The sequence below is a fragment of the Equus caballus genome, chromosome 1 (genome assembly GCF_041296265.1).
Source record: "Equus caballus isolate H_3958 breed thoroughbred chromosome 1, TB-T2T, whole genome shotgun sequence".
NCBI lineage: Eukaryota > Metazoa > Chordata > Mammalia > Perissodactyla > Equidae > Equus > Equus caballus.
The window spans coordinates 172,171,905-172,197,478 of record NC_091684.1 but is presented as its reverse complement, the minus strand read 5'-3'; the positions used below and the strand labels follow the sequence as shown (position 1 = coordinate 172,197,478).

The 25,574-nt window shown below is 38.3% G+C and overlaps 2 long non-coding RNA genes and 1 pseudogene across 3 annotated transcripts; 1 reads left to right on the top strand and 2 right to left on the bottom strand.

Moving 5' to 3' along the window:
• Positions 1-3,411: 3,411 nt before the first annotated feature.
• On the bottom strand, positions 3,412-4,362 carry LOC111771778 (cyclin-G1 pseudogene; annotated as a pseudogene).
• A 4,419-nt stretch (positions 4,363-8,781) lies between these two features.
• LOC138918614 (uncharacterized) lies at positions 8,782-9,987 on the bottom strand. Its single transcript, XR_011428142.1, has 2 exons — positions 9,816-9,987; positions 8,782-9,367 (listed from the first exon to the last, which is right to left on the bottom strand). It is a non-coding gene; the product is annotated as an uncharacterized lncRNA (long non-coding RNA).
• Positions 9,988-18,211: 8,224 nt separating this feature from the next.
• LOC138918615 (uncharacterized) lies at positions 18,212-23,232 on the top strand. Of its 2 annotated transcripts, XR_011428144.1 has the most exons (4): positions 18,212-18,347; positions 18,596-18,731; positions 21,052-21,119; positions 23,106-23,232. It is a non-coding gene; the product is annotated as an uncharacterized lncRNA (long non-coding RNA). The 2 variants fall into 2 exon arrangements; XR_011428145.1 differs by lacking the exon at positions 21,052-21,119 and having other exon boundaries at positions 23,106-23,227.
• The last annotated feature ends 2,342 nt before the right edge of the window (positions 23,233-25,574 follow it).

Genomic DNA, 25,574 nt, shown 5'->3' with positions numbered 1-25,574 from the left:
GGAATTCTAGTTACCAGTCTTTAAAGTTGAGAGTTCAGGCTTCTCTTTGAATTGACCACCTGGACATTTAAGTTCTACAGTGTTTCAGGTCACAGTGGAATCTTCTGAGCTGTGTTAAGTCCTCAGTCTATAAGGAAGAGTATCTGGTGTTTATAAAGATGGTAGTGAAAAAAGGGGTAGGGAACAATAGGGGTGAAAGACCTGGGTCTGAAAGGTACACAGACAATAGTTTGGTTTTTGGGGGGTGGTGAAGAGAATGCTCTTACGGTCTCTAAATCTGAGGTGTTGCAGATGAGAGAGAATAAGGGGGAAGGACGAGAGGAAAAAACTGTATTCCAAACAGTCAGCTTTCAGTGAAGGCATGTGGAAGGAATTTTCACAGGGGCTGTTGAATGTTTACAACAAAATGGGGATGAGAGGCCAAAGTGGAAAGATGTCCATGCGACAATAAGAGGCAGTCAGGTCAATTTAGAAAATAAACAGTCAAATTCCTTGGTGAATCATTCGTTTCTGGAAGGAGTCATCACAGGTAGGACTGAATGTGCTTCCAAGGGGTCCTTGCACAAAGGAACACGGCCACAGTAAGGTCAGATGGTGCTCAAATCCCTCAGCCAGTGCCATAAATGAGTAAATTCTGACTATCCAGATGGATTCAGCTCTCATCCACTACAGTACATTACGTTATAAAGTCTGCATATGCTTCTATTTATAGATAGAAATACTAGAGAAAAGTATCTCTGCCTCACACTCAAAGCCCACATGGTGGAGGGCACACCTGGAGCACGATCCTTCGAGCCCTGTGATCACTGCACTCATTGCTTGTAAATCATTGCCTGGGTCTTTGCAATGGAGGCTGTAATGTGATGGAAGACTTTGGAATGTTCATTTAGGTTGATTGTGAATCTTCTTTCTTGCTTTCCTGTCTACTGAAACTTTAAGTATCTGACCCCTCTACATTTTTTCTGAACATTATCTCTCCCTTATCTTTTCTTGCTTCCTTATCTCATATGGAGTCTGAAGATAATCATTCCAAAGCTCTTTTATAAATGCCACCAATCAACACATTCCTCTCTACCATTTCACCAGACTGCCAGATCCAAAGACAGGATGAACTCTCTTACCCACTATTACAGCAAACTGGAAACATGCACTAAATTCTGGGGTAATGATAATTATGGCAAAGATGTTGCCTAACAAATCTTATTGACCATATAATATGCCACAATGCTATGGGAGCCCTTTAATGTTTAAGGCCATGGCAGGTACTGCTTGTCACCTACAAATAGTGGATGCATTTCTTCATCCTTGCTAACAGAATCCTGATGTTCTTTTAATTCACAATGTTCCTGGATAAAAATGGATTCCCTTCCCCAGATTTTTGCAGCTTGGGGTCACCGTGTATTCTGTTCTGATCAATAAGGGGCAAGTATCCTGAAGATTTGTCCTCCTTTCCTATTCAACAGACTGTTCCACTTCTCCTAATGATCCAAACTGTCCATAGCCAGGCTCCTTGGACTACATTTCTGACGTCAAAAGTGGTACATTTGCATCCCACATGGAGGCAAAAGACCATTATCACATTTCTCATCTATGGTCTCTTAATAGAGAGCCAGAGCTTACTCATGGTCTGAAGTATGTTTATTTTAAAAATGTGTTTTGACTCAAATATTTCAGGCACAAAAAAGGAAAACTGGAATGAAAACGCCTGAAATTTCCATTTCAGTTCACACACCACCTTTTAATTAACATGAGGCCATTGTATCATTTTAAAGTTTTCATTGGAATATAATATACATATAGGAAAGTATAAATTTATTGTATGTGTTCAGTTTGATAAATTTTCACAAAATTGACACACCCTTATAAACAGCAGTCAGATCAAGAATCAGACTCTTACCAACACTTCAGAGCTCCATTTATGATCTTTATGACATTGTCCCATGGGTAATACCATCCTGACTTCTTTTTTTGTAATTGTTTTTTTTCATTCCGATAACTTTATTGAAAGGTATATCTCATTGTACCAAAATGTAGCGGTAGTTGGCTAGGTTAGCTCTGCCAATTCAAAATTAACACTGATGTATTCAGAATCCTGAAATTTCCCTTTTGGGAAAATTGAAAAGTTATCCGAAAAACATGGTTTACAAAAGTATAAGACACATTGTGGTTCTTTGGTTTATTTTTCCAGTGCATATTTATCCATAACAGGATATCAAAATTGGGCACAGCCATCCTGGATGGACTCAAGCTCCACACTGCACTGAGTGACCATTCACAGCACTTTTAGCACTGTAGATCTCCTTAGATTCACTGACTTAATAGAAAACCCTGAACTCTACCCTCAGTAATCTCATAATTATGAAGATGCCTGCTTAACTTTCTTTTGGCACAGTAGGAACAATTAGTGAAAATATATTATCTTCCTTTTAAACAAAATTGCAAATTAGAGGGCCAGCCAGGTGGCACAGCAGTTGAGTTTGCATGTTCTGCTTCACCGGCCCGGGGTTTGCTGGTTCGGATCCTGGGTGTGGACCTATGCACTGCTTGTCAAGCCATGCTGTGGCAGGCATCCCACATGTAAAGTAAAGGAAGATGGGCACGGATGTTAGCTCAGGGTCAGTCTTCCTCAGGGAAAAGAGGAGGATTGGTGGCAGATGTTAGCTTAGGGCTAATCCTCCTCCTCCAAAAAAAATTGTAAATTAGAACAAGGACAGTTTTATAAAAACAGTCAGTCTTTAGCAAAAACTTCTGAGTGTTAAGTCAGCACGTTTTCGGAGGGCTGTTACTTTACTTTGAGTTACAAATACAACAAAGACTAATTTTCTTGATGGGACTAGGCTGAGGCAGATTTTGAATAAAATGTTTATCATGGATACAAACCACCTGTTTCCTGAAACAATAGTAAAGATAATTTAGTATGCCCAAATCACTAGGGCTGTAGTTTTCTTTGTATAAAATGTCATCAAATTTAAATGTAATTCCTATGTAGCAACAAAGTCCACATTTATTGGTAATGGATTATCTATTACTTGCATTATGGGTGCCAAGAAACCACTTTCACCGCCTAGAATAGTTACTTGTTATGCCTTTAAAGTGCATTTGTGAAATGTTGGTTTTTCTGTAAACCTCTTAATTTAAAATTTCAATTAAGTAGGTTACCATTTTTAATTCCACCTAAACACAATATATTGACCCAATAAAGAAAGTTGGATCAATGTCAGAAGTGAAGATTCACAGCTTATCTTCCTAGGCTCGTCTTTAGCATTTCACATTCATGTCCTCAGCTTTGATCTGTATCCCTCACAGAGGAATTCAAATTTAAGCATAATTCCACTACCGCATAATGTTAGTTAAGCACTTTTCCCAAATCTGAGAACATCAATGCCAATCTACTTGTGATGTTTTGAGGCTTCACAGCTTCAATCCATTATAAAATTCTGGAATCCATGGCTCAGGATTGTGGAGAGAGGCTTCAGAGAAGAGCTTTTTGTTGCTGTAACAATCCTTGGAATGCTTCTGAAGACATTCTACTCCTTCTGTTAAATCTACACACTTCTGGGCTTGGCTCTCCTATGGAGTCATAGACAATGTCGAAACAGAAAGCTTTGCTTTAGAAAATATGATCCTGCAGTAACATGCCTTAAGTTGAACTTCTAGTCTTTCAAAATTAAGGCCATTCTTCCTTTCAAATGGCAAATTCCCTTGAGTGAGTGAATAATAGAGTTGGCAGAAATTGAAAGGCAGTAGCAGCTTTGACTTTCCAACACACCTTCTCCAACACAATCTTTTCCTTTCTCACCAAGTCTGAAACCGTGAACCTATACTGGCTTATTTGGATCAAATCAGTTGCCGATGGGACATTCCTTTCCTCTTCTATTGATTTTACAGCCAAATAGAAGCAGCTCAGCCCAACACACCCAAGCTGCTTGGGTGGTACGTCCATTTTGGAAAGGAAACTCTCCAATAAATTCACAGCTAGAGAAAACGTCTCTGTGTTGAAGCCAAAGAACCGAGTTAGACTAAGAGCTTTTACTTCAAATTCCCTGAGCCTTGCAGTCATTCTCAGGCGATTATCGTGTGCAGATTCAATTAGTCTCAAGCCACAGACCTTTGGCTGACATCCATCCGGACTCCTGTTCCAACAGCGCATTCAGCTGGTGCAGCAGTTTGAGAGTCTGTTGTCAGTACCCCTATCATCTTGATCGCGACTGTGGCTCCTCAGCAGTAAGCATCCTCTTGGGCCTGCTCTCACCTCACCCCACGATATCAGATCCCGGAGGCCCATGAGAGTAGGGGACTCCTGGGCAAGAGGGGAGAGGCCCTGGGAGGGGAGCCGGTCTGGGAGGAGGTTCGCAGCGCCGCCCAGACAACGCTGCCCTTCTCAGGCTCAGCTCGGAGCCGCCCTCCTGACTTCTACAATAGATTAGTATGCCTGCTTTTGTAACTTAGCGACATGACATGTTTATCCGCCATTCTGAGAAATTCCTGCTTAAAACTCTAGCCTTTTCTATCAATTAACTTGCTTTCTTGTTGAAGATCCTTTTTTTAACCAAAATGAGCCCTCTCGCAATAATATTTGTTGAAAATATCTTCTATTCGTTGGCCATCATTTTAACTCTTGCAATAACTTAATTTTGATGGCAGTTTTAATACAGTCTAATTTTCATGCTTAAATATTTTTGAATCCTGTTTAAGAAATATTTACCTAACACAAATTAATGAAAAAGTACTGTATTTCTTCTACAAGTTTTCCATTTTTTTTCTCACGTTCAGATCTGTGCTCTATCTGAACAGCCATTTACATATGATGTAAAGGCCAAGATATATTTTTTCATATGACAAATTATTAAATGATACTTATTGAAAAGAGCGTCTTTTACTCTTGGCAAACAGTGCAAATGTTTTTTAAAATTTTTATTGTAATCCTGCTTCAGTATAAATTTTCCCACAAAATTTCATTTTATCGCCCACTTCCGTCTGCTCATCTTATTCTCGTCTTTAATTTCAGTTTTTTCTCCCTTTTTTAGATTTTTGCTGTATGTTTTACAGTCACCACTTATGTATTACATTGATGATGCAGTTTTCAAAACTTTTGTTCTAATTACTAAAATAAATTTTTGGAAGTTTTCTCCTTCCAAACTCTCTTTGTGTCCAGGATATCTTCTTTTCCATGTGCCATGTGTGTATACACATATTTTGTTTCTTACAAAAATTTTCTCTCTTATGTACTTCTAGAGGCAAGTTAACTTGAAAATCGCTTAGCGTGTTGGCTCTTTCATGCAATTCTGGTGGATCCAATCAAATATTCTCCTAAATTTAGAATAAATCTCTCAGATGTGTTTAACAGGTGGAGTTTGTGAGACATTAGAATCCTCAGTGTGCACGGCTAACAGTCTCTTCCTGATTCAATCTATATTATTTGTAAGAAGTAAAAGTCAGAAGACACAATGTGCCAACAAAGCTCAGAATTCTTAACTCTTGTGATTTTTTTGTGAGATCATCTACCAACGTTAAATCTCTAATGGTCGAACTGGTAGTAGAACTAGCGATGGTTTTGTTAAAAACTACTCATCAAGTTTGTAATTTATGAAGATAAACGTAGCAACATATTTTAAAGCAGAAAACACTCAGTGTAAGGACAGCCACGCTATTCTTTTGACGGTAGAGGATTACTTCTGAACAGACATGAAAAAGAGAAGAATAGAAGAAAAGTCTTTTTTTAACCTTTTAACTACTTTAGATTGGCAAGTACTGTGTATTCTGGGAGCAGAACATTGCTGACTATGTACCTTTACACCTTCTTTGGCTTGTAGTTATGGCAATGGATTGATTGTGGAACCAACTGATGTCTAAATGTCTTTTTTAGTTTTCCACTTCCTTTTTTGTAAAGTTAGGAGATGTCTCTGCCCCTTTCCAGGAGATTCCAGCTAAATGCCATTCTAACTTTTCAGAACATCTAGTATCAACCACCTTATGACAAAAGCAATATATTAATAATTTTAATACAGAAAGGAGAAATTTATACCACTTGGCATGATCGATGAAGAATGTCACAAATAAAGAGAATTTTGAATTGGAATGAATTGAAGTTTCACAGGAAGAGCTTAACAAAACACTTGGGGGACCTATTTTACTAATAACGATTGGAAAAAGGAATAAAGAAAGGAAGGAAAATAGAGAGGGAGGAAGGAAAGAAGAAAGGAAAATAGGAAGAAAAGAATTAATGAGTACATGAATAAATAGGGATTTTGGAATATATCCCTCTCTTTATGCGTGTGATATTGTTGAGTTCTTTGTTGTATTTTTGCAGAAGATCTAACTCATGCCCCTGGTTAATTTATTGTATCCTTAGCATTTGTCAGTAAAATTTTCAGTCATGAATATTTATTTGTTCTGTAAATATTTATTGAGCACCTACTATTTGTCGGGTACTGTGCTTGTTACTTAGGATACATCAGTAAACAAAACATACAAAATACATGTTTCAGACCTTTGTTTCCAAATACAGGGATGCAGAGGATGGCCTTGGAAGGAAAGGAAAGTGAGACCAAAGACTGTGAAGAAGAGGAAATGAGTGAAAAAAGCAACTGGAGGGATCATGAAAGAGACATGCTAATCTTTGGAAACTGCTACTAACACCTCCCACTGTACTTTCTAGAACTTGAGTACAAATATCTGTTCCCTCATCTCTCACTCATGGAATCCAAGCAATTTCCAAAGTATGATAATCATAGAAATTGCATTTATATACACACCCTATGTACAAATTTCTGAATCTTTGTAAAGATCCAAGAATATACTGAATGCCACTCACATCAAGGATCAGAACTCCTCTCTCCTGCTTTCTCTGCCTTATCTAGTAATTTCTCCTATATCCTTTCTGCTTGGGAAAATGCATGACTGAAACAGAGCTAAGGAGGCTTCAGAATCTCTCTACAATCAACACATATTTCTGCTTCCATTTGAATATTTAGGGGGCTAGCGCTATCTCTTTATAGGATTAGAGACCATTGATTTTCTCCAACTCATAACTCATAATTCCTACTTAGCATTTTGACATTTTGCTCTAAAATGTGCATCACCTTGTGGGATGGTACTATGATCTTTCCACTGACTTCGTATTTGATTCATTATTTGGGGATATTCTGCTTACTGTTGCTTCCAGTAAGACAAGAATGAAGAAGGAAGAATGAAGAATGCTTAGATTTTGGAGGTTGACAATCTTAGGTTTAAAAATAAATTATTAAGTTGACGCTAACACTTATTAAGATTGTGAATAGTGGTAAGTTTTTAAATCTCTTTGAGGCTTAGTTTTCTAATATGTAACATAAGTCTCAGAGTAATTCTTCACCAAATGGTAGTGAAGATTAAATTAATTAAAATAATTAGAGCCTTCCTAAAAAGATACTGACCTCTGAAGCCAAAGAGAAATAAATACTTGATGGATTTCACAATGTAAAAATTAAAAACAACCACATTAAAAAATAAACAAAATAAAAGGTAATATGCTAGAATAAAATTTTCAAACAAATGTGAAAGCAAAGAACAATCTATAGAAATAATTCCTACGAAGGAAAAGAAAAAGAAAAATGACCAAGGTTGGATGACAGAATGCCAATGTATGGAGAAAAAGTTGCTTGAAAGCACCAGGAATCAGAAAAACGCATAGAGATCAAGTATATTTGGATTGTCAAAATAAGAAATACTGGTAATTCTAAATTTGTGCAAGGATGTAAAATGAGCATTCTCATTTACTGTTTGTTGGAGTATAACTGTTTAACATCATATGGACAGCAAGCTGTCAGTTTCTCCAAAAATTTTAAATGTGCCTTGCTTTTAACATAGCAATTCCAATTTCAGAAATCTCATTAAAATAGACACTTCCATATATATACAAAAGTGAATCTACAAAAATTTATAAGACAACATTCTTTGTGACAGCAAAGAAATAGAAACAAATTTTGCATGAATAGGAAAGTAATTAATTAAATGTTGGAATGATTCAAAGTAATAAATAGGCATCGAAAAGAATTAAATGGACTTCTCTACTCTTTTTCTATGCAGAAAGGTCTCCAGGGCACTTTATTAAATGAAAACCAAAAGGCAAGTTGCAAAAAATTCAAATAAATCCAGTGTATGTGACAAATGGTTTGCATGGGTATATATCTGTGTATATGTGTGTGCAAATGTGAATGTAATTGCATCAGATTATATACAAAGGTATACATATATCTTTATGTGTTATATATATTTATATATATATATACTTGGAAGAAAACAGACTGGCATGATACACCCTAAACTATCAGAACTGACTTTCTCTGAGAGGACAGTGGGAGCTGGGGTGGAATGAAGGAGATACAGCCAGGGGCTTTCACTTTTGCTCTGCCTGAGCCTTTTGTGATGAGATGGATCTGTATGTGGCTGAGGAAGTATCAAAACATGGTGAAAACTCTTTGAGATGCAGGACCTCCAAACACACAAAAAATTTAATATTCACTTAATTCTTTTTCTTTCCCCAAACTTTTTTCTTCATCACAAATATGCATGCTCTAGACTAGAAACAAAATATAGTTCAGATTTTTCTCAGAGAAAGAGTAATTTGTTTCTGGTAAGTGGAACAACTATAATAGTGTGCGTTTCAGAGTTTGGACTTGCCTCTGGGTCCAAATGAAAGAAGTCTTTGGGACAAGTAGAATAATTTTTATTTTCCTCACCTTTTATATTAGACTAACCCACTGAAACTCACATTTTATTGATATGAGGAGGCGCCATGACAAATTATTAAAACCGCTTCACTTTATTGCTATGTTAGAATTATAATTCTTAGTCTTCCTGATAATTCTTCTCAGCCGCACCAACAAATGAAATGCTTATTCTTGTCATGTCTCCCTTCAACCTGTTTTCCGTCATTTCCTTATCCATCTTCTTCCTGTTTCCTTCCTTTCATTTTCCTCTTTCTTATTGCTCTCTGACTCTCCTTCTAGATGGTTTTAGATTTCCTCTCAATGGCTGCTGCCTCCCTGCCCCCCACCACCAGAGAGATATTGCACAGGTGCAGCCCCGTCTATCTCAAATGGCTTTCTCACGATGCAGTAGTGCACAGCGGTATCTCTCAGGGTGACCTGGGGCAGGGTCAAGGTACTGGACTTTCTGTCTGTTGTGATGGTCAGCGAGGCCCTGTTGTTGGTCACAGTGTCCCATAAGCTGTGAATTATGTACTCTGGACTCTGATTGGCATTTTGCTGATACCAACGTATACACTCTTGTCCACTGATGCTAAAGTGATCACAAGGCAGGTTTACATCTACTCTTACAGCATAATCCATGGAGTAGGGCTGGGTGGTCTTAGCATCAATCGCAGTCCCTGAGGGGTCAAGAAAATTAAATTAGCTCCTGACCACAAATCAATATAATTCTCTTAAACAAGGACAACACTCCCATGACTCTCTGACCCTATCTGATACTCCAATGTTTTTATTTATGTCCTGCTAGAATGCAAAAATATCTTTGGTGTTCATTATGGAGACCAAAGACATATGTCAAGAATCAGAGACTTCACAGGCTCTGTTCCATGGGTCCTTGGCTCAATAAACTCAGAGATTTCCTAAAACTTGGATACTGCTAAGGACTCTTCTGGGATTGTGGCTGTGATTTAACCTGTAGAAGTTTGTGTTCCTAGACAAATGCATAGATCAGTTTTCAATTCCATCCTTAGCATGCTGGATAAAGCGCAAGGAGAGGAGGAGAAAGCAATTAACCCTTCAAGGTCCTTTGGCCTCAAAGCCATCCCTTGGTAGACACAGAATGCTTACCCAAGGTCGGAAACACAGTTACTCCAGTCACCAGCCTCATACTTCAAGGACAAACTAGGATCATGGGCCCGGAGCTCAGTCTTTGTGTCTGATCCTAGGCTTAAAGAGGCTCCAGAGAACGTAAGCAACAGCTATTAGCAAAGACTTGAAGGAGTGCAGCTACCATTGTGTTGTCACCAGGACCTTGTCAGCCAATGAGAGAGCAGTTCGGGAATCATGTATCTACTGACATCCACGGAGACATTTCTCTGTGAATCTGTTCTTGAGAGAGTAACTGATGACATGCCTGGTGCTCTCCCTCATCCTCCTTGAATAAACCTCCTTTATACTCATCTCCTCTACACTCATGCTTATGGGTGCTGGACGCCAGGGATGCTGAGGCAGAAAGAACAGAGAGAAGGGAAAAAAAACAAGGGGAGGAGGTGGGGGTGGTAGGAAAGGTTAGAGGAGGGAAGAATAATGAGTACAAGGAATGAGGAAAGTAAGGGATCATCAGGGAAGGGAAACTAGGAGAAAGCGTTTAGGAAGCTATAGGAAAGGGCTCAGGCTATTGGGCTAAGGGCCCTGAATCCTTGACTACACACATTCAGCAAGAGATTATAAAGTACAAATCATCTAAAGAGGATGAAATATGACATTTTTCCTCTTTTCTATGGATCATCAATGGAAAACATAAGCTTACCTTCCCCTCTCCCAGAAGGAACTAAGTTTGCAGGTGAAGCTGCTCCCTCTTGTGTCTGAATAGATGAACTGCAGAACTAAACCCTGGCCGAGAGTTACCCAGATGTGCTGTGAAAGATGCTCTCCTCAGGTCTGAATGCGGCCATCTCAGCTGTAACACCTCTGTACTCATCTTTGTTTTCTCCAAACACTCTGAAAACTCCAATGAAGATTTTTATTGTTTTTGGTCACTTTATTTCAGTAATATCGCCATTATGATTCTCAGTTGTTGACTTCTCTTTAATTTTCCTTCTCTCTCTAACCTTCTCATAGTTAAAGGTTGGCTTAAAAGTCCATAATATTCAATGTTTATAAGAGAGATTGTTACAGACTAGGCACTCAAGAATTCCCTGTTTTTCAAATGAGTAGATGAGTCATTACTCATGAATTTAGTGAGAGAAGTTATGCTGAGTAACTCTTTAAATTATTCTAAATACAATCTTCCAAATTTATGGAAAATATTTTGAATGAAAGACTCCAACAGGATAAATATAAGATTAGATTTGTGGACAAAGTTCAACCATAGAGAACAAACTCCCTAAACTTAGGGTGGGGAAAATCAGGCTGTGAACATATGGGAGTAATTGTCATAGCAATCATACTTTGCTCATCTAACAAATATTCATTAGGAACCTATTCTGTGCCAGATCACACACACGCACACACATACACAGAGATAAGTCAATAGTGCACTACTGTTGAAAATACAAGAACAAATAAAAACTGAAATTACTTAAAGGTAGAAAAAAGCAATTAACAATAACTTTTTTGTTTGTTGGTTTATTTGCCTTTATCTTTTAGAAGAGAGTAGAGGCCACTAACAAGTGGCATTTTATTTGGTTTTTTTTGGGTTTTTTTGAGGAAGATTAGCGCTGAGCTAAAATCTGCTGCCAATCCTCTTTTTGCTGAGGAAGACTGGCCCTGAGCTAACATCTGTGCCCATTTTTCTCTACTTTATATGTGGGACGCCTGCCACAGCATGGCTTGCAAAGCGGTGCCACGTCCGCCCCTGGGGATCCGAACTGGAGAACCCAAGGCCACCGAAGCAGAACGTGCAAACTTAATCACTGTGCCACCGGGCTGGCCCTTGACATTTTAAATACGGCATATTTAAATGTCTTAAATCTTTTAAACAATACTGAAAAATAAAAAATATTCTCTGTGACTCTGAAGAATCTAAATGTGTGTTTATCCAGTCTAGTGCCTCTGTTCAGAGTCTTGAAGTTTAGAAGACTGTGTCATCTCTAGGACCACATGAAGTGAGGGTATCTTCATCTGTTTGACGAAATCAAAATAACCTACTTACTTTACTTTCAAAACAGCAAGAGAATTTGGTAAAAGGCTAACTCCTTTGCATGACGGACACTCTCAACAATCCAGAAATAGAAGAGAAATTCCTGACTCTAACTAGAGATATCTATCAAAATGCCAAAGTCAATATTATTCCACCTAGGGTCAGAAACAAGACAAAGAGACACAGTATCACTACTTCTATTCACTCTCATACTGAGAGCCTGGCCTCAGTCAGGAAAAGGAAATTAAATGTATATAGTTTGGAAAGGGAGAAATAAAGCCATTTTATTCATAGATGATACATTTGTATATGTAGAAAATACAAAAGTAACTATAAATGAGTTACAAGAGCTAGAACTAATAGAAACAAAGCTATGTAACTTAAACAAAGTTACTAAACACAAAAATCAACTTTATTTCTAGATTCTAGCTAAAAGCACTGGAAAATAAAATTAAAATACCCTTTAGCAAATACCTAGGAATGAATTTAATGAAGATATATAAATCCTCTAGAATGAAAGCTAGAACGCATTAGTAAAAGGAATTAGAGAGGACCTACATAAGTGAGGAGGATATCAAATGAGTCTGAGGACTCCGTGTCTCAAGATGTCACCTGGGCCACATTGACCCATAAGTTCAACACAATCTCAATTAAATTACTAGGAAGCTTTTTTGGTAGAAGTTGAGAAGCTAATTATATAATTTATGTGGAAGTACAAAGACCTAGAATAAGCCTTGAAAAAGAAGGAAGAAGTTTGACTTGCATTTCCAGATTCTAAAATGTATATGAAGCCCCGGGAATTAAGACAGAATGGTCTATTCGTATGAGGATAAACAAGTCAATAAACAGAATCTAATCCAAAAATAGACACATACACATACACTGTCAATTGATTTTCTCCAAATGTGCCTATATAATTCAATGGAGGAAAAGATGATCTTTTTAGAATAAGTGCTGGAGCAGTTGGCTAGTCATGTTTTTAAAAAGTTCCTTGACCCCTCCATCATACTGTATAAAAAATTGACTCTAGATGGTTCAGAGCTCTAAATGTGATAGGTGAAACTCTAAAGCTTCTAAAAGAAAATGGGAGAATTTCTTTATCACCTTGGGAGTGAGCAGATATTTCTTTAAAAGTACATACACACAAAAAAACACTAACCGTAAAAGAAAAAAATAATAAATTGCACTCCTTTGAAATTAAATACTTATTTTCCCCAAATACACCATTGAAGGTGTGAAGAAACAAGTTACAGACAAGGCTAAAGTATTTACACTACATATATCTGACAAAGATCTTGAACACAGAATATGTAAACTTGTCTATAAATTTTAAAATGGCAAAAATAAGACAAATAAGCTACAATCCAAAGAAACATGGGCAGATGATGTGAAGTGATGCTTCTCAAAAGAAATTATCCAGAGGGCCAATAAGCTTACGAAAATGTGCTCAATATCATTGCTCATCAACGAAATGTAAATTAAATCCACAATTTGATACCTCTATGTGCACACTAAAATGGTTAAAATTTTAAAAAGAATAAGAACTTCTGCCTCTGGAAAGATGGAATTGTCACGAATTTTATTTTAGCCATTCTGAGAGGTGTGTAGTGATATCTCATTGTGCTTTTAATTTGCATTTCTCCAATGGCTAATGATGTTGAATATATTTTCTTGTGTCATCTGTATATCATTTTTATTGAAATATTTCTTTGCCCAAGTTCTAATTGGACTGTTTGCTTTATTTACTGTTGAGCTTTGAGAGTTCTTTATATATTCTAGATACCGGTCCTTTGTGGGATTTATGATTTGCAAATCATTTTTCTCAGTCTGTAGCTTGTTTTCTCATTTTATTAAGAGAGTTCTTTGCAGGCCTTAATTTTGAAATCCAATTTATCGTTTAAAAAAAATTATGGGCTGTGCTTTTGGTGTTAAGTCTAAGAACTCTTGGCCTAGATTATACATCAAAAATTTTGTCCTATGCTTTTTTTCTAAAAGTTTTATAGTTTAACATTTTAGATTTATGTCTGTGATCCATTTTAAGTTAATTTTTGTATAAACTGTGAGACTTAAATGTTCATTTTTCTTGCATATGGCTGTCCACTTGCTTCAACAACATAAGTTGAAAATTTCTTTCCTCCATTGAATTTATTTGGCGCTTTTACAAAAACGTCAACTGCATGTATTTGTGTAGGTCTGCTTATGGGTTCTCTATTCTTTTCCACTGATCTCTGTGTCTGTCTCTGCACCAGTAACACACAATCTTGACTTCTGTAGCTAGAGCTTGAAATCAGGTAGACTGATTGCTCTCACTTTCTTCTTCTTTTATCAAGATTGTTTTAGCTATCCTAGTATCTTTGACTTTTCATATAAATTTTAGAATAATCTTGCCTATATCTATAAAAAATCCTGCACAGATTTTAACAAGAACTATGTAAAACATGTATATCAATTTGGGGAGAATTACATATTTACTGTTTTGAGTCTTCCAATTTACAAACAGGATGTCTCTTCACGGTCTTCTTTTATTTCTTTCCTCAGCATTTTGTAGTTTTCAGCATAAAAGTTCAGTTTCTGTTTTGTTAGATTTGCACCTAAGGACTTGGGGCACTTTTTGAGCCATTGTAAATAGTATCGTATTTTTAATTTAGATGTCCACACGTTCGTTGCTAATATATAGATGTGCATTTAATTTTTGGATGTTCATCTTGTATCCGGTGACCTTGCTGGACCCAGTTAATAGTTTTAGGAGTTTTTGGCATATTCTACACAGATAATCATGTTATCTACAAATGGTGGAAGTTTTACTTCTTCTTGTCTGATCTAGATGATCGTCTTTACCTTTACTTGCTCTAGTGCACTGGCTGGGACATCCAGCACTATATTGAATGAAAGTGATGAAAATGGATATTCTTGCCTTGTTCCTGATCTTAGGGAAAAAGTATATAGTCTTTTACCATTAATCATAGTATTAGCTGTTGAGGAAGATCCTCACTATTTCTATGTTTCTGAGAGTTTTTACCATGAATGAATGTTGAATTTTGGCAAATTTTGTTTTCTGCATAGCTTAATATGATCATATGGGTTTTCTTTTTTAGCCTGCTCATATGGTGGATTCCATCAACTGAATTTCAAAAGAAGCAGCCTCGCATCCCTGAAAAAAAATTCATTTGTGTTTCATCTATTATTTTTTTAATGTACTGATGAATTCTACTTGCTAGTATTTTGTTTAAAAATGTTGCATCTATGTTCATGAGGGAAATTCTTTTGTAGTTTTCTTTTTGGTATGGTCTTTGATTTTGGTATTGGGGTAATACCAGTGTTATAAAATGAGTTAGGAATTATTTTCTTCTTAGTATTTTCTGGAAGAAATTGTGTAGAATTCATACTAATTCTTCAAATGTTTGATAGAATTTGCCAATGAAACCATCCAGACTGGCAATTTTTTTTTAATTAAAAATTTAATCTCTTCATGGACACTGTAACTTCAGCTTTCTCTGACTCCTGCTCTGAGGAGAGATAGGAGGAGCTCTCCTGGAGCCCACAGCAAGGTTTGGGGACAGGCGGCAGGTGCTTCGAGAGCTCTGTGCCTCTGCGCAGAAATAGGTTCCCACATCTGCAGTCTGGGCGGCCGTGATGTGCAGGGAGCTGTGCTTTCTAGTCTCTCCAAACCGAGCTGTCAGTCTTTCTTGCTTCTCCACCTGTCCACCCTTAACTAATATCATCAAGAAAGCAGGACTCCCCCCAGGCCTCTGCTTATACCACTGTAAGCTGTTGAAAGTGCTTGAGGAATTGCAGTACATGGTGCAGTTCTCTCCTTCCTGTAGGAGCAGGGATGGAGGAATTTGCTGTATCTGTTGTCCATTCACTTCTGTTCAGAAAAACAGTGGGAGGCATCAGAGAAAGTCTGATTAGATCTCTGTTCTCTGAACTACATGGTCTCTCTCATTCTTGTCTATTTTTCTCTTTTTTTCCATGTCTCCCTCCCCAACTCCCTCTATCTTACTTCTTTTCAGTGTTTTTTTTTTTTTTTTCAAATTCTTTGCTCTCAGGCAGAAAATCTCATTCCTACAGATGTCTGCAGATAATATTTCACTATGTTGAATTCTCTGGGAGCGATCAGGGAAATCTCAAACTCACGTGATACTTGCATCCATATGATCAGCACTGGTACCATGAGTAGCTTCTCCCTCTTCATCCTCTTCGGAAAGAGTCGCTGAATCTGGACGGTCCTAAATGGGTTTCTCTTGTACACGCTTCTTCCAGGTCCAGAGTAACGTTGTCTACCACTGTCTTTTGGAAAGAAAGGGGAAGGAGTGACTGCAGTTTAAGACAGAAAATCAGACATCACTATTCTGCTCAACCACCTTCATAGGGGAGTCTGTGTTTGCCGATGCTGCCCCCCTGTGGCAGGACTCAAAAATTGCTGATTTTATAACCAATTCCTTTACACTGCTTTCTAATTCAAGCGGCAGATACGTTCGTCAAGGCTTGGAAAGAAAGAGTTTACTGATGCTGATATTTTTTAGGGAGAAATAATTTGCCTTTTAAAAATGGATTCTGTGATTTAAGACTTGGACATCAGATGTAAATAAAACAGCTCCAATTATCATTTCCAGTTTGTAGTGTGTGTCTGTGCATGTGCTAATGGAACACATTAAGTCACAGACATTTTAGTAAATGTGGAATAAATTCATAATTTACTATTAGACACCAGTGATCTCAAAACGAAAGATAAAAAGAATCTGTTTATCTGTTGTCATACAGATTACTCTGTTTATAGATTATCCAATTTAGAGCTCATATCTACTGTCCCACTGTGTTACTTTTCCACATATCAGGGATTTTTAAAAATCAATATAATTTGAAAAGAAGTCATATCTATCAGATCTGAGTTTCTCTAAGATATTTTCATTAAACAGAACACTTGGATAGAATAGTTTCTTACAGCTCGACAAATTTCAGCCTCGGTTTCACAAGGCTTGTCACCCTGTGTTATAACAACCTGTTAATTGTCTGAGCTGGCCTCCTGTACCCCAAGGGTTTGTACATATGATCTTCAAAAACTGTGGTGTCCTATATGGTAGCCACTAGCCACACACGGCTACTTAAATTGAAATTAATTAAAATTAAATAAAATTTAAAAATAGTTTCTCAGTCATACTGGCCACATTTCAAGTGCTTGATAGCTACATGTGGCTAGTGGCTAGTGGAGAGTGCAGACACAGAACATTCCACCATCTCAGAAAGTCTTGGTGGATGCTGCTGCTCTGGGATGTAGGGTCTGTGAAAACAAGGAATTTTGTCTGTTTTGTTCACTGATGTATCACAAGGAAAGTCCCTGATATGTGGTGGGCACTCAATAAATATTTGTCTGTTGTTCATCTCCATGTTTCCAGAAACTACTCTAATACCTGCTAAACAGTGAATACTCAAATATTTGGTGAATGATGAATAAATGTATGTGTTTGCATATGTAATATGTGAGAGCTTGAACTCAAAATATTTCAGAGACCAATCTAAATGAATGTATGTATGTAATGTAAATGTACTCTGTGAATACATCGAATGTAGGTAATGAATGTAAACAATCAAAGATAGTTGTAGCTATTTATGACTGTTACTTTTGGGAGACTGTATCACTTTCCTAGTTCATCCCGTAACAAATTACCACAAATTTGATGGCTCAAAACAACAGAAATGTATTCTCCTACAGTGCTGGAGGCCAGGAGGCTAGACTCAAAGTGTTGGCAGGGTCATGAATGCTCCTGGGGAGAAGACTTCCCGCCTCTTCTGACTTCTGGCGCCTCCAGGCATCCGTTGGCTTGTGGCTGCATAACTCCAACTTCTATGTCCTCTAAGAAGACCTCACAGGATCTTCTCATCTGTGTGTCTCTTAAAAGGACACTTCTCATTGGATTTAGGAACCACTTGGAAAATCTAGGATGATCTTATCTTGATGTCCTTAACTTAATTAGATTTGTAAAGGCTCTTTGTCCAAATAAGGTCACATTCACAACTTCCATGGATTAGGATTGGACGTGTGTTTTTGGGTCCACTGTTCAACCCACTGTAGGAACTCTAATGTCTTTGAAGCGCTGTCATGTAAATGTATTAATGGTAGAAATCTTAACACTTCATTTAGAGTCAAAAGTGAATCTGAATCTGCATTAATGCATAACATGAAAACAGAATTAGAAACAGTCTTAGGATGTGCTGGAAAACGAAAATCCCATGCGTTAAGATAACCTTTTTGAAATACACAATACTGGGATATTTTTTCCTTCTCAGAGATGTTGGATGTGGATCCCAAAATGAAGACAAAACTGCAGTCCCATCGTAGTGAAGAATTCTTCCCCATCTCAAAAGAAGGAGAAGTCTGCAAGGAGGACACTTGGGTGCTTTGAACGTTCTGTCACCTGCACGCAGAACAGGAGCACTGTTGCAGCTCACATGGGCGTGTAAACCAAGACAGAAAATCTCGCCCAGGAGAAATCTGCTCTTTTCCAACTCATACTCTGGTCTCTGTTGTAACCTCTTTCTGGGTCTTGTGGTTTGAAGGGGAAATTTGCCAAATGAACAGAAGGGGACCTGGCCATGCACTGGTTTAAGGAGTGAAAGGAACATCTGCTCTCCTAGCAGGAAATGCTCCCACTGAATATAGATATAACTCTAGCAGTAAATCTTTTGTCAGAATAATCATAACAGAGCATCAGATCCAAGATTATTGACAATAAAATGTTACAAGTGTTATCCTATGATATTTCAGATAAGAAATAAGTAATGCTGCCTGAACTGAATCATGAAGGACGAGTAGACATGTGTGCATTTACAATGGGAAAAGAATATTGTGGGTCAAGAGGGCAGCATCTGCAAATGAACCAAGCTTAATATGTATGTAAAAGGTGAGAATTTTAAGTTGTCTGATATATATCTGGAGTATGTGGTCGAATAAGGTGGATGATGATAATAGAAGGGGTTAGGAACAGGGGAGGGGAGAACCAGCAGGCAGAAGGGACAGAGAACGTCACTCCAGGCATGATGGTGACTGTCACTGGGAAAGGGGTCACTCCCAGGGGGAGAGGATCATAGTGGGTGTAGAGCACAAGGAGATGGGTTGGTTCAAGATGGGGAGACTGAGAACAAAGAAAGTGAACACCCACCCTGAGAGAAAAGGCGAAAGGGAGGGTAAGAGCACAGAAGAGGGCTGGCCTTCCTTCTCCTCTTCTGCCCCTTCAGACACTGAGGTTGCCCGGGCTTCCCTCCGACATACGGGCCTAATTCGGGTAGAGTGAAACCTTGCATTATTCTGGCTAAAAACTACTGTTTCAGATAATGAAACCTTTGTCATTGGAAACTCCAAAAGAAAAAGAAATAGCCCTTAAAACAGTGACTGGTGGGTAGTGTGGCAACGAAAATGGATTCATCATCCCATTTTCCTGCATCAGAATGGAGGACAAGCTTGATTCATAACTGGGCCAAGTGCTTGTGGGCAGGGTGACAACTGGACCTGCCATGGAGCCAGCACGGGAAGCTCCAGGGACGAGCTCTGAGGGTGGTGGGGAGCCAGGGATAGGCATGTCCTTGGCGAGCTCTGGCCTCAGGTTTTCCTGAAGATTTGCCTGAGCTGTGAGAACATTTCAGGGCTGTGCGGAGACGGCTTCTGCAGAGAAAACCCCTTCATTGCTCTCTGAAAGGAGCTCTTTTGTTGTTGTTTTCTTGTTTGTTTGTTTACTGAATATAGAACATTTGTTTATAAATGGTATTTTATGACAGTTTAAAAATATTTCCATATATCCATGCGATTGGTGGAGAGATCTCTTCATCATTACGTCTGTTAGTTATTTTTTGCTCTTCATATTAAATACACATACATTTCTCACATATTGTTTGAAAGTATTGTTCATAGACACAGCTCATCATCACCATATTCCATTTCTGTGACAATACTGTTTGTTTTCTATGACAGTTTTGTGTTGTTTTATTCCACTCACACTAGCGTACAGTGAGCCATAGGTGCTCCTCACTCTGTTCTGTGCTATTTACTGCCAGTTCTACACACATTCAAATAACGTGACAGATCCAACCCTTCCCTGTCTAATGGTCAGATAAATTCATTGTTATCTTCTGAGTAATTTTTGAAAGAAAAGAAAATCTTTCCATGTGCATCTCTCTTAAATGGTTCCAGTCTGAAGGATTTGTATGCAATCCAATTTTTTAAAAATGTTTCTTATTTTTTATTACTAAACACATGATAACAACAATAATGAGATTTCATAAAACAAATCTACAAAACGAGAGAGAGCAATAGCAAGATAATTTAGGAAGCTGGACAGGAGCTGGATAGATAGTTATTAAGATGTTGGGAGAAAGCAGAAACTGAAGCCATGAGATGAAGAGGCTCAGAAGCAAGTTAATTCATGTTGACAAAGCCCAGAAAGTCTCCAGAATTAGAGGCCTCTGGGGTACCAACGGGGCAGTGAACTAGTGGATTGTTTGGAAATCTACGAAATGAGCACAACACTTGACCCACGTCCTATACCTGCAAATTACAAACACAGAAACTTAGATAATAGGGTTCAGTGACTTATTCAATACCACAATCACAGTACAAACTGGAGGACAGACCAAGTTTAGTAGTGAACTTCCCTTATCAATGCTCCTTTCAGATATCACAAGTGATTTTTTAAAATGCAAAAAGCCACATCTCAGAAGAAATGAAATACAGATGTTCTTGTAGGGGAAAGGTTGAACTAAACCAAAACCAAAATCCCCAGTGAGTTGAATGAGACAGACCTGCCAGTTCTGGTATGAAACGTGCAGATTTCCATGTTACGTGTATGAGAAGAGGTCATATCCACATGTTCTACTCATGCATGCAAAGAAATGGGATAGAATGAGTAGCACCTAGGATGTAGTAAGAATGAGGGTAAATGTTATCCTTGTTTAACCAGATGGTTTTAGACAGGCTCTTGAGTAACCATCTAGCTCATTTAGAATCATTCCAAAAGAGGAGGCAAGACATCTGGCTCAATGGTATGGCTAATATATTGGTGGGAGTTGAGGCTAGTGGTGTTTAGTAGTAGTCTTTAGCTGAGGGACCTACAATGACTAGAATGCTTGTTTATCTATGTTTTCACTTTTCCCTGATTATTGAAAACACTGTAATTCACTGAATTTGCCTTTTCCACTCTACACCTGGCCCTTCAATGACTCTGGTCCCAGAGTAACAGCAGGCACAGGTTTGAGTATGGGCTGCAGATGCCTGAAAAGCACTGTGTCGAGGCACAGAGGTATGTGACTGAGTCTTTGCGTTGGGATCCTTTGACGTACAAGTAGCTATAACCCTTCTTAGTATTGAGTGACTCTTGCTCCTCCTTCCTCCTTTTCCTCCCCATTTAAAGTAATTACAAAGAGGATCTTGGGCCTTTTTGCAGGTGCCCATCTGTACCGGTGTGAGGCATAAAAAGAGGTGGAAGGGAAACTGCAAGTGAAATTGGTGCCCACTCCTTCCTGAACAGGCAGCAACTGAGGACTCTGTTCCACGTCCAATATGCTGCTCACTCCTGTTCAGAAAGACAGCGTCAGACACAAAAATTAGTCTCTGTACAGAGTTTCCATTTCTTCACACATTCCCAAAGAAAGCCTAGAGGTGCCTGACTGCATCCTCTTCCTTCTCCATCACCACCCAAGACTATCCAGAACCTCTTTGGCAACCCCTGTATTTATGGCCAAGATAAAGCCACAGGATTAGCAGCAAGGCTGGTAAAGGATTCTTCTCCATTTATCCTGCCCAAGCATCCTCACCAAAGGAACATTCTGTAGCCTAAATCTGTGGAATATTCTGCTTCAGAAAACAAGCTTCTGTATCTGGTTGCCCAATCAATCCGAGACAAGATTACCAACCAATTCTGCCCCAGAATCAGTCTCCTGTGGTTCAAAAGGAGAGACCAAACACTGCTTTCTTGAGGTCAGCTTCACAAACACTGAGGAAATCCCCATCAGTTCACAAGAAAAAGACAGTTGACAACTTTCAGAAGTGGACTACCTAATCATGGACTGCTATTATTCAACTTTAGAGAGAGTGGCAGCTGGGATGGCAATCTGTGGGAGAAAAAGCATTTCATTTAGGAATCTTTTATATGAACTTTCAAAATTTTTTTAAAAGCTTTAAAATCCCCCAAATTATAAATGTGCACACATACTATATGCTAAATTATCTTTTGATTTTTGTACATTATTCTAATACAAAAGTCATGCAATAGAGATATTATTATTCCCACTTTACAAACAAGACAACTAAAGCTCAAAGTGATTAAATAATTTACTCAAGATCAAACATCTAGTAAGTGGCACAGTAAGTATTAGAACATATACCTCTCCGACTCTGGAGCCTGTGTTGTTTCAAATCTGCCAGGCCAACTACATTTGTGACACTCAGTAAGTGTTTTAAATGTTTTATTTAAACATAGAGAAAATATGTTCTAAAACTAACAGAAGTCTACTTTGTGGTTATTCTTCTAATTGCCAAAAAAAAAAAAAAAAAAAAAAGGGAACAACCCCAATGCCCGTCATGTAGGAATGGCTAAACAAAATGTGGTACATCCATCAATAGACTACTATTCAGCAGTAAGAAGGAATTAAATGCTAATATATGCTACGACATAAATGAATCTCAAAAACATTATGCTAAATAAGCCAGACAAAAGAAATCACATATTGAATGATTCTATTTATATGAAGTTTTCAGAAAAGGGACCTACAGAGATATAAAGTAGATCAGTGGTAGCCTGGGGCCAGGCATGGACATAGGGATTAACGGTAATTGGGCATGAAGGCTATTTTGGGATGATGAAAAGGTTTAAAAATGGATTACGGGAATGGTTTCATAACTTAGCTAATTTACTGAAAATCATTGAATTGTAGATTCAAATGGATGAATTTTATGGAATGTAAATTATACCTGATAAGGTTGTTCAAAAGTAAATAAGAATTTCATTCTATCTTGCCAGTGTCACAGTCCAGGTATTATGTTAGTTTGAGTCAACATAAACGTATTTGTTTGAACAGTGATTTTGTGTCCAGAATTTCCCTAGGAGTTCTGAAAATTATAAAAGCAAAATCCTCTGTTCCCTGTGAGCTCAAAATATAGTTGGAGAAATAAAACATGTCCAAGGAAAGTTGAAGAGCATAAGATGGCATTAATTTAGATTGTTTGGAATATAAATCTACTTCTGTGAAATTGGTAGTATAAATTGACTTCAAAATTTTCTCTTCAGTGAACAACTGAATCACCATCTGAGAAGAGGAACAGGATTGGAAAGCATCTCAGTGGCCAACTTCTAGCTTTCTTTCCCAAGAAAAGTGATGCAGTTAATAAAGGAAATCCTGAAAAGCCTCATTAATGTCTCCTAATTCAGAAGCGTAAAAGGCCGGGTTAGGGTGGGCTTCTGGACAAAGAAGCCACTCCAAATCAAGTCCCTTTATTTCTCCAGATCACAGCATGCAGATAACTTAGTGATAGGAGAGAGGGCATGACCACACCATTCAGAAAGCCCACTTGCTGTGAAGCTTGTTTCTGATGAAAATACTGACCATAGATAAATTCACCCACGTATTGGAGGGGCGGTGTCCAGAACAGGAAGGGCATGGCTCCAAGAGCAGAGAGAATTCCTACAACTAGTAGGGCAGAATCCTGCAATCTACAGCCACCGCTTTACCTGAAATTCAGGCCAAGCCAACTGCCCACTAGATGCATGGCATAAATGAAATCTTACTTAAAGTCACTTGCAGGGTAGAAATCTTGACAATTCTAGATAAATAACACAAAGATTAGTCCAGTTTAATCTGTTATATTAGGGTTTGAATTGCATGGACTCTAGAAATAATTTTCCCTTTGTGTATTCATTGAACAAATATATGTATCAATTGTGCCTCCTCTGTGTTAGGCATAGTTCAGGCATGGAGGATGCAGTAGTGAAAAAGATACAAAAGGCTGATAGTGCAATGAGAGGACAAAAAATTAAATAAGTGGACTTTTAAAAAATGATATAATTTTAAATAGTGATAAGCACTATAAAGAGTACAATACCGCCTTGAGATAGAGAGTTACTCTGGAGTGAGGAAAGGCATCTGCTCTAAATAGGGTGTGGAGGGAAGGCTCCACTCTGACACTTACTCTGCAACACAGGCAAGGTATTTAACCTCTCTCATATTCAATTTCCTTTTCTGTAAGGAGCCAGTGTCTTTCTGTGGGGCACTGGGCTAAGCATTGGCATTCGTCATCTCATTTACTTCTCATAATAACCCTGTCTGGTAGATACTATCAATATCCACACTGTAGGCATGAAAAAAGTGAAGCATAAAAATAATTAAGTAATTTTCCCAAGATCACTCAACTAATGAGCAGCAGATCTAGAAATGCAACCCAAGTTTGTGGTCTCAAGCACTTTGCTACACTGTCTGCCTAAAGGAGGATGGAATCAACCTTGAAGGGTTCCAAGAAGAATTATGTGAGAGCACACATGGAAATCGCCTAGGACAATAACTTTTCTATCTTCCGCACTCAACCAGATGCACACAATGTATAAAATATTGGGGGCTGGGAGACACAATCTGAAATTGCAGACGAGTCTACACACAAGATGAAGCTCAATATTTTTCTAAGGTGTATTTTACAATTTACATAGCAGATTTCATGTGTTACTATAAGTATCCATGGTCTGTCTTGTTTCTTACTGTTATTGGGAAATCTGTTCATTACGGCGTTACATTGGGAAATTGGGTGGCATATTATAACATAGAACTATATTGAGCAGTGTTTACTACAGTTGTTTATTATTTTCCGTCATTGACTCTTGCTCCCACTTCTCAGGATATTTCTATAGTACAGTAAAGGACAGAGCAGTAGACACAATTTCACTTAACAGAGAAAAATCTTCCACCTTTAGAACAAAGCCAAGCTTTATTTCCAAGATATCCTCTTCTTCTCCAGCCCGAATGATCCCATGCATTATGTTTGTCATTTTGAAGTCAATCACGTTCACATGTGGCAGGGCAAAAAATGAAAAACGAGCCAGTTTTCCTGAATCCTCTCTCACGTGATAACTGCAATGGGAGGTTTACTGACTTTGGTTCAGCAGTGGTGGCTCCTATTGACTAGGCTTCGCCACAATTTAACCCATGAACGCTGGAGGGCAGCAGCGAGGCCACCGTTAGCCTCCTGAAGTATTTTAGCAGAACAGCAGGTGGCCGCGCTTCAGCAGAGAACTGCTTTCATTCTTGATCCATGGAGTGTGGAAGGAAAATAGAAAGATTTAGATAAAGGGTTCACAAAGTGGTGACATTTGAGTAAGTTTAAAGGATGTTCAGTGCTACACCATGCATGTGTCTGGGGGACAGCATTACAGGCCGAGAGGGCAAAGGCACGGGGCACAGGTCTTGACATGGAAACTTGCTTGGAGTGTTTAAGGAATAATATCTCATCTCTCCCTGTAGCCCCTTACTCTTCCCAGCACACTGTTGTATAAGGAACTTGATAAAGCATTCAGCACCGTTAATTGCTTAGTAGATTATTTCCCCATCTATTGATCCTGGGCCAGTTTGTACCTAGGTTTGGCATCTTCTTTTCCAGTTCCCTTTGGGTTTCAGTTTAAACAGTAATGTCACCATCACTGAAACCTCCAGCCACCTTGTTCTGGGGCCAATCACTTCTCCATGGTCCTAACCTTGCTGTTTAGGAGCCCTCC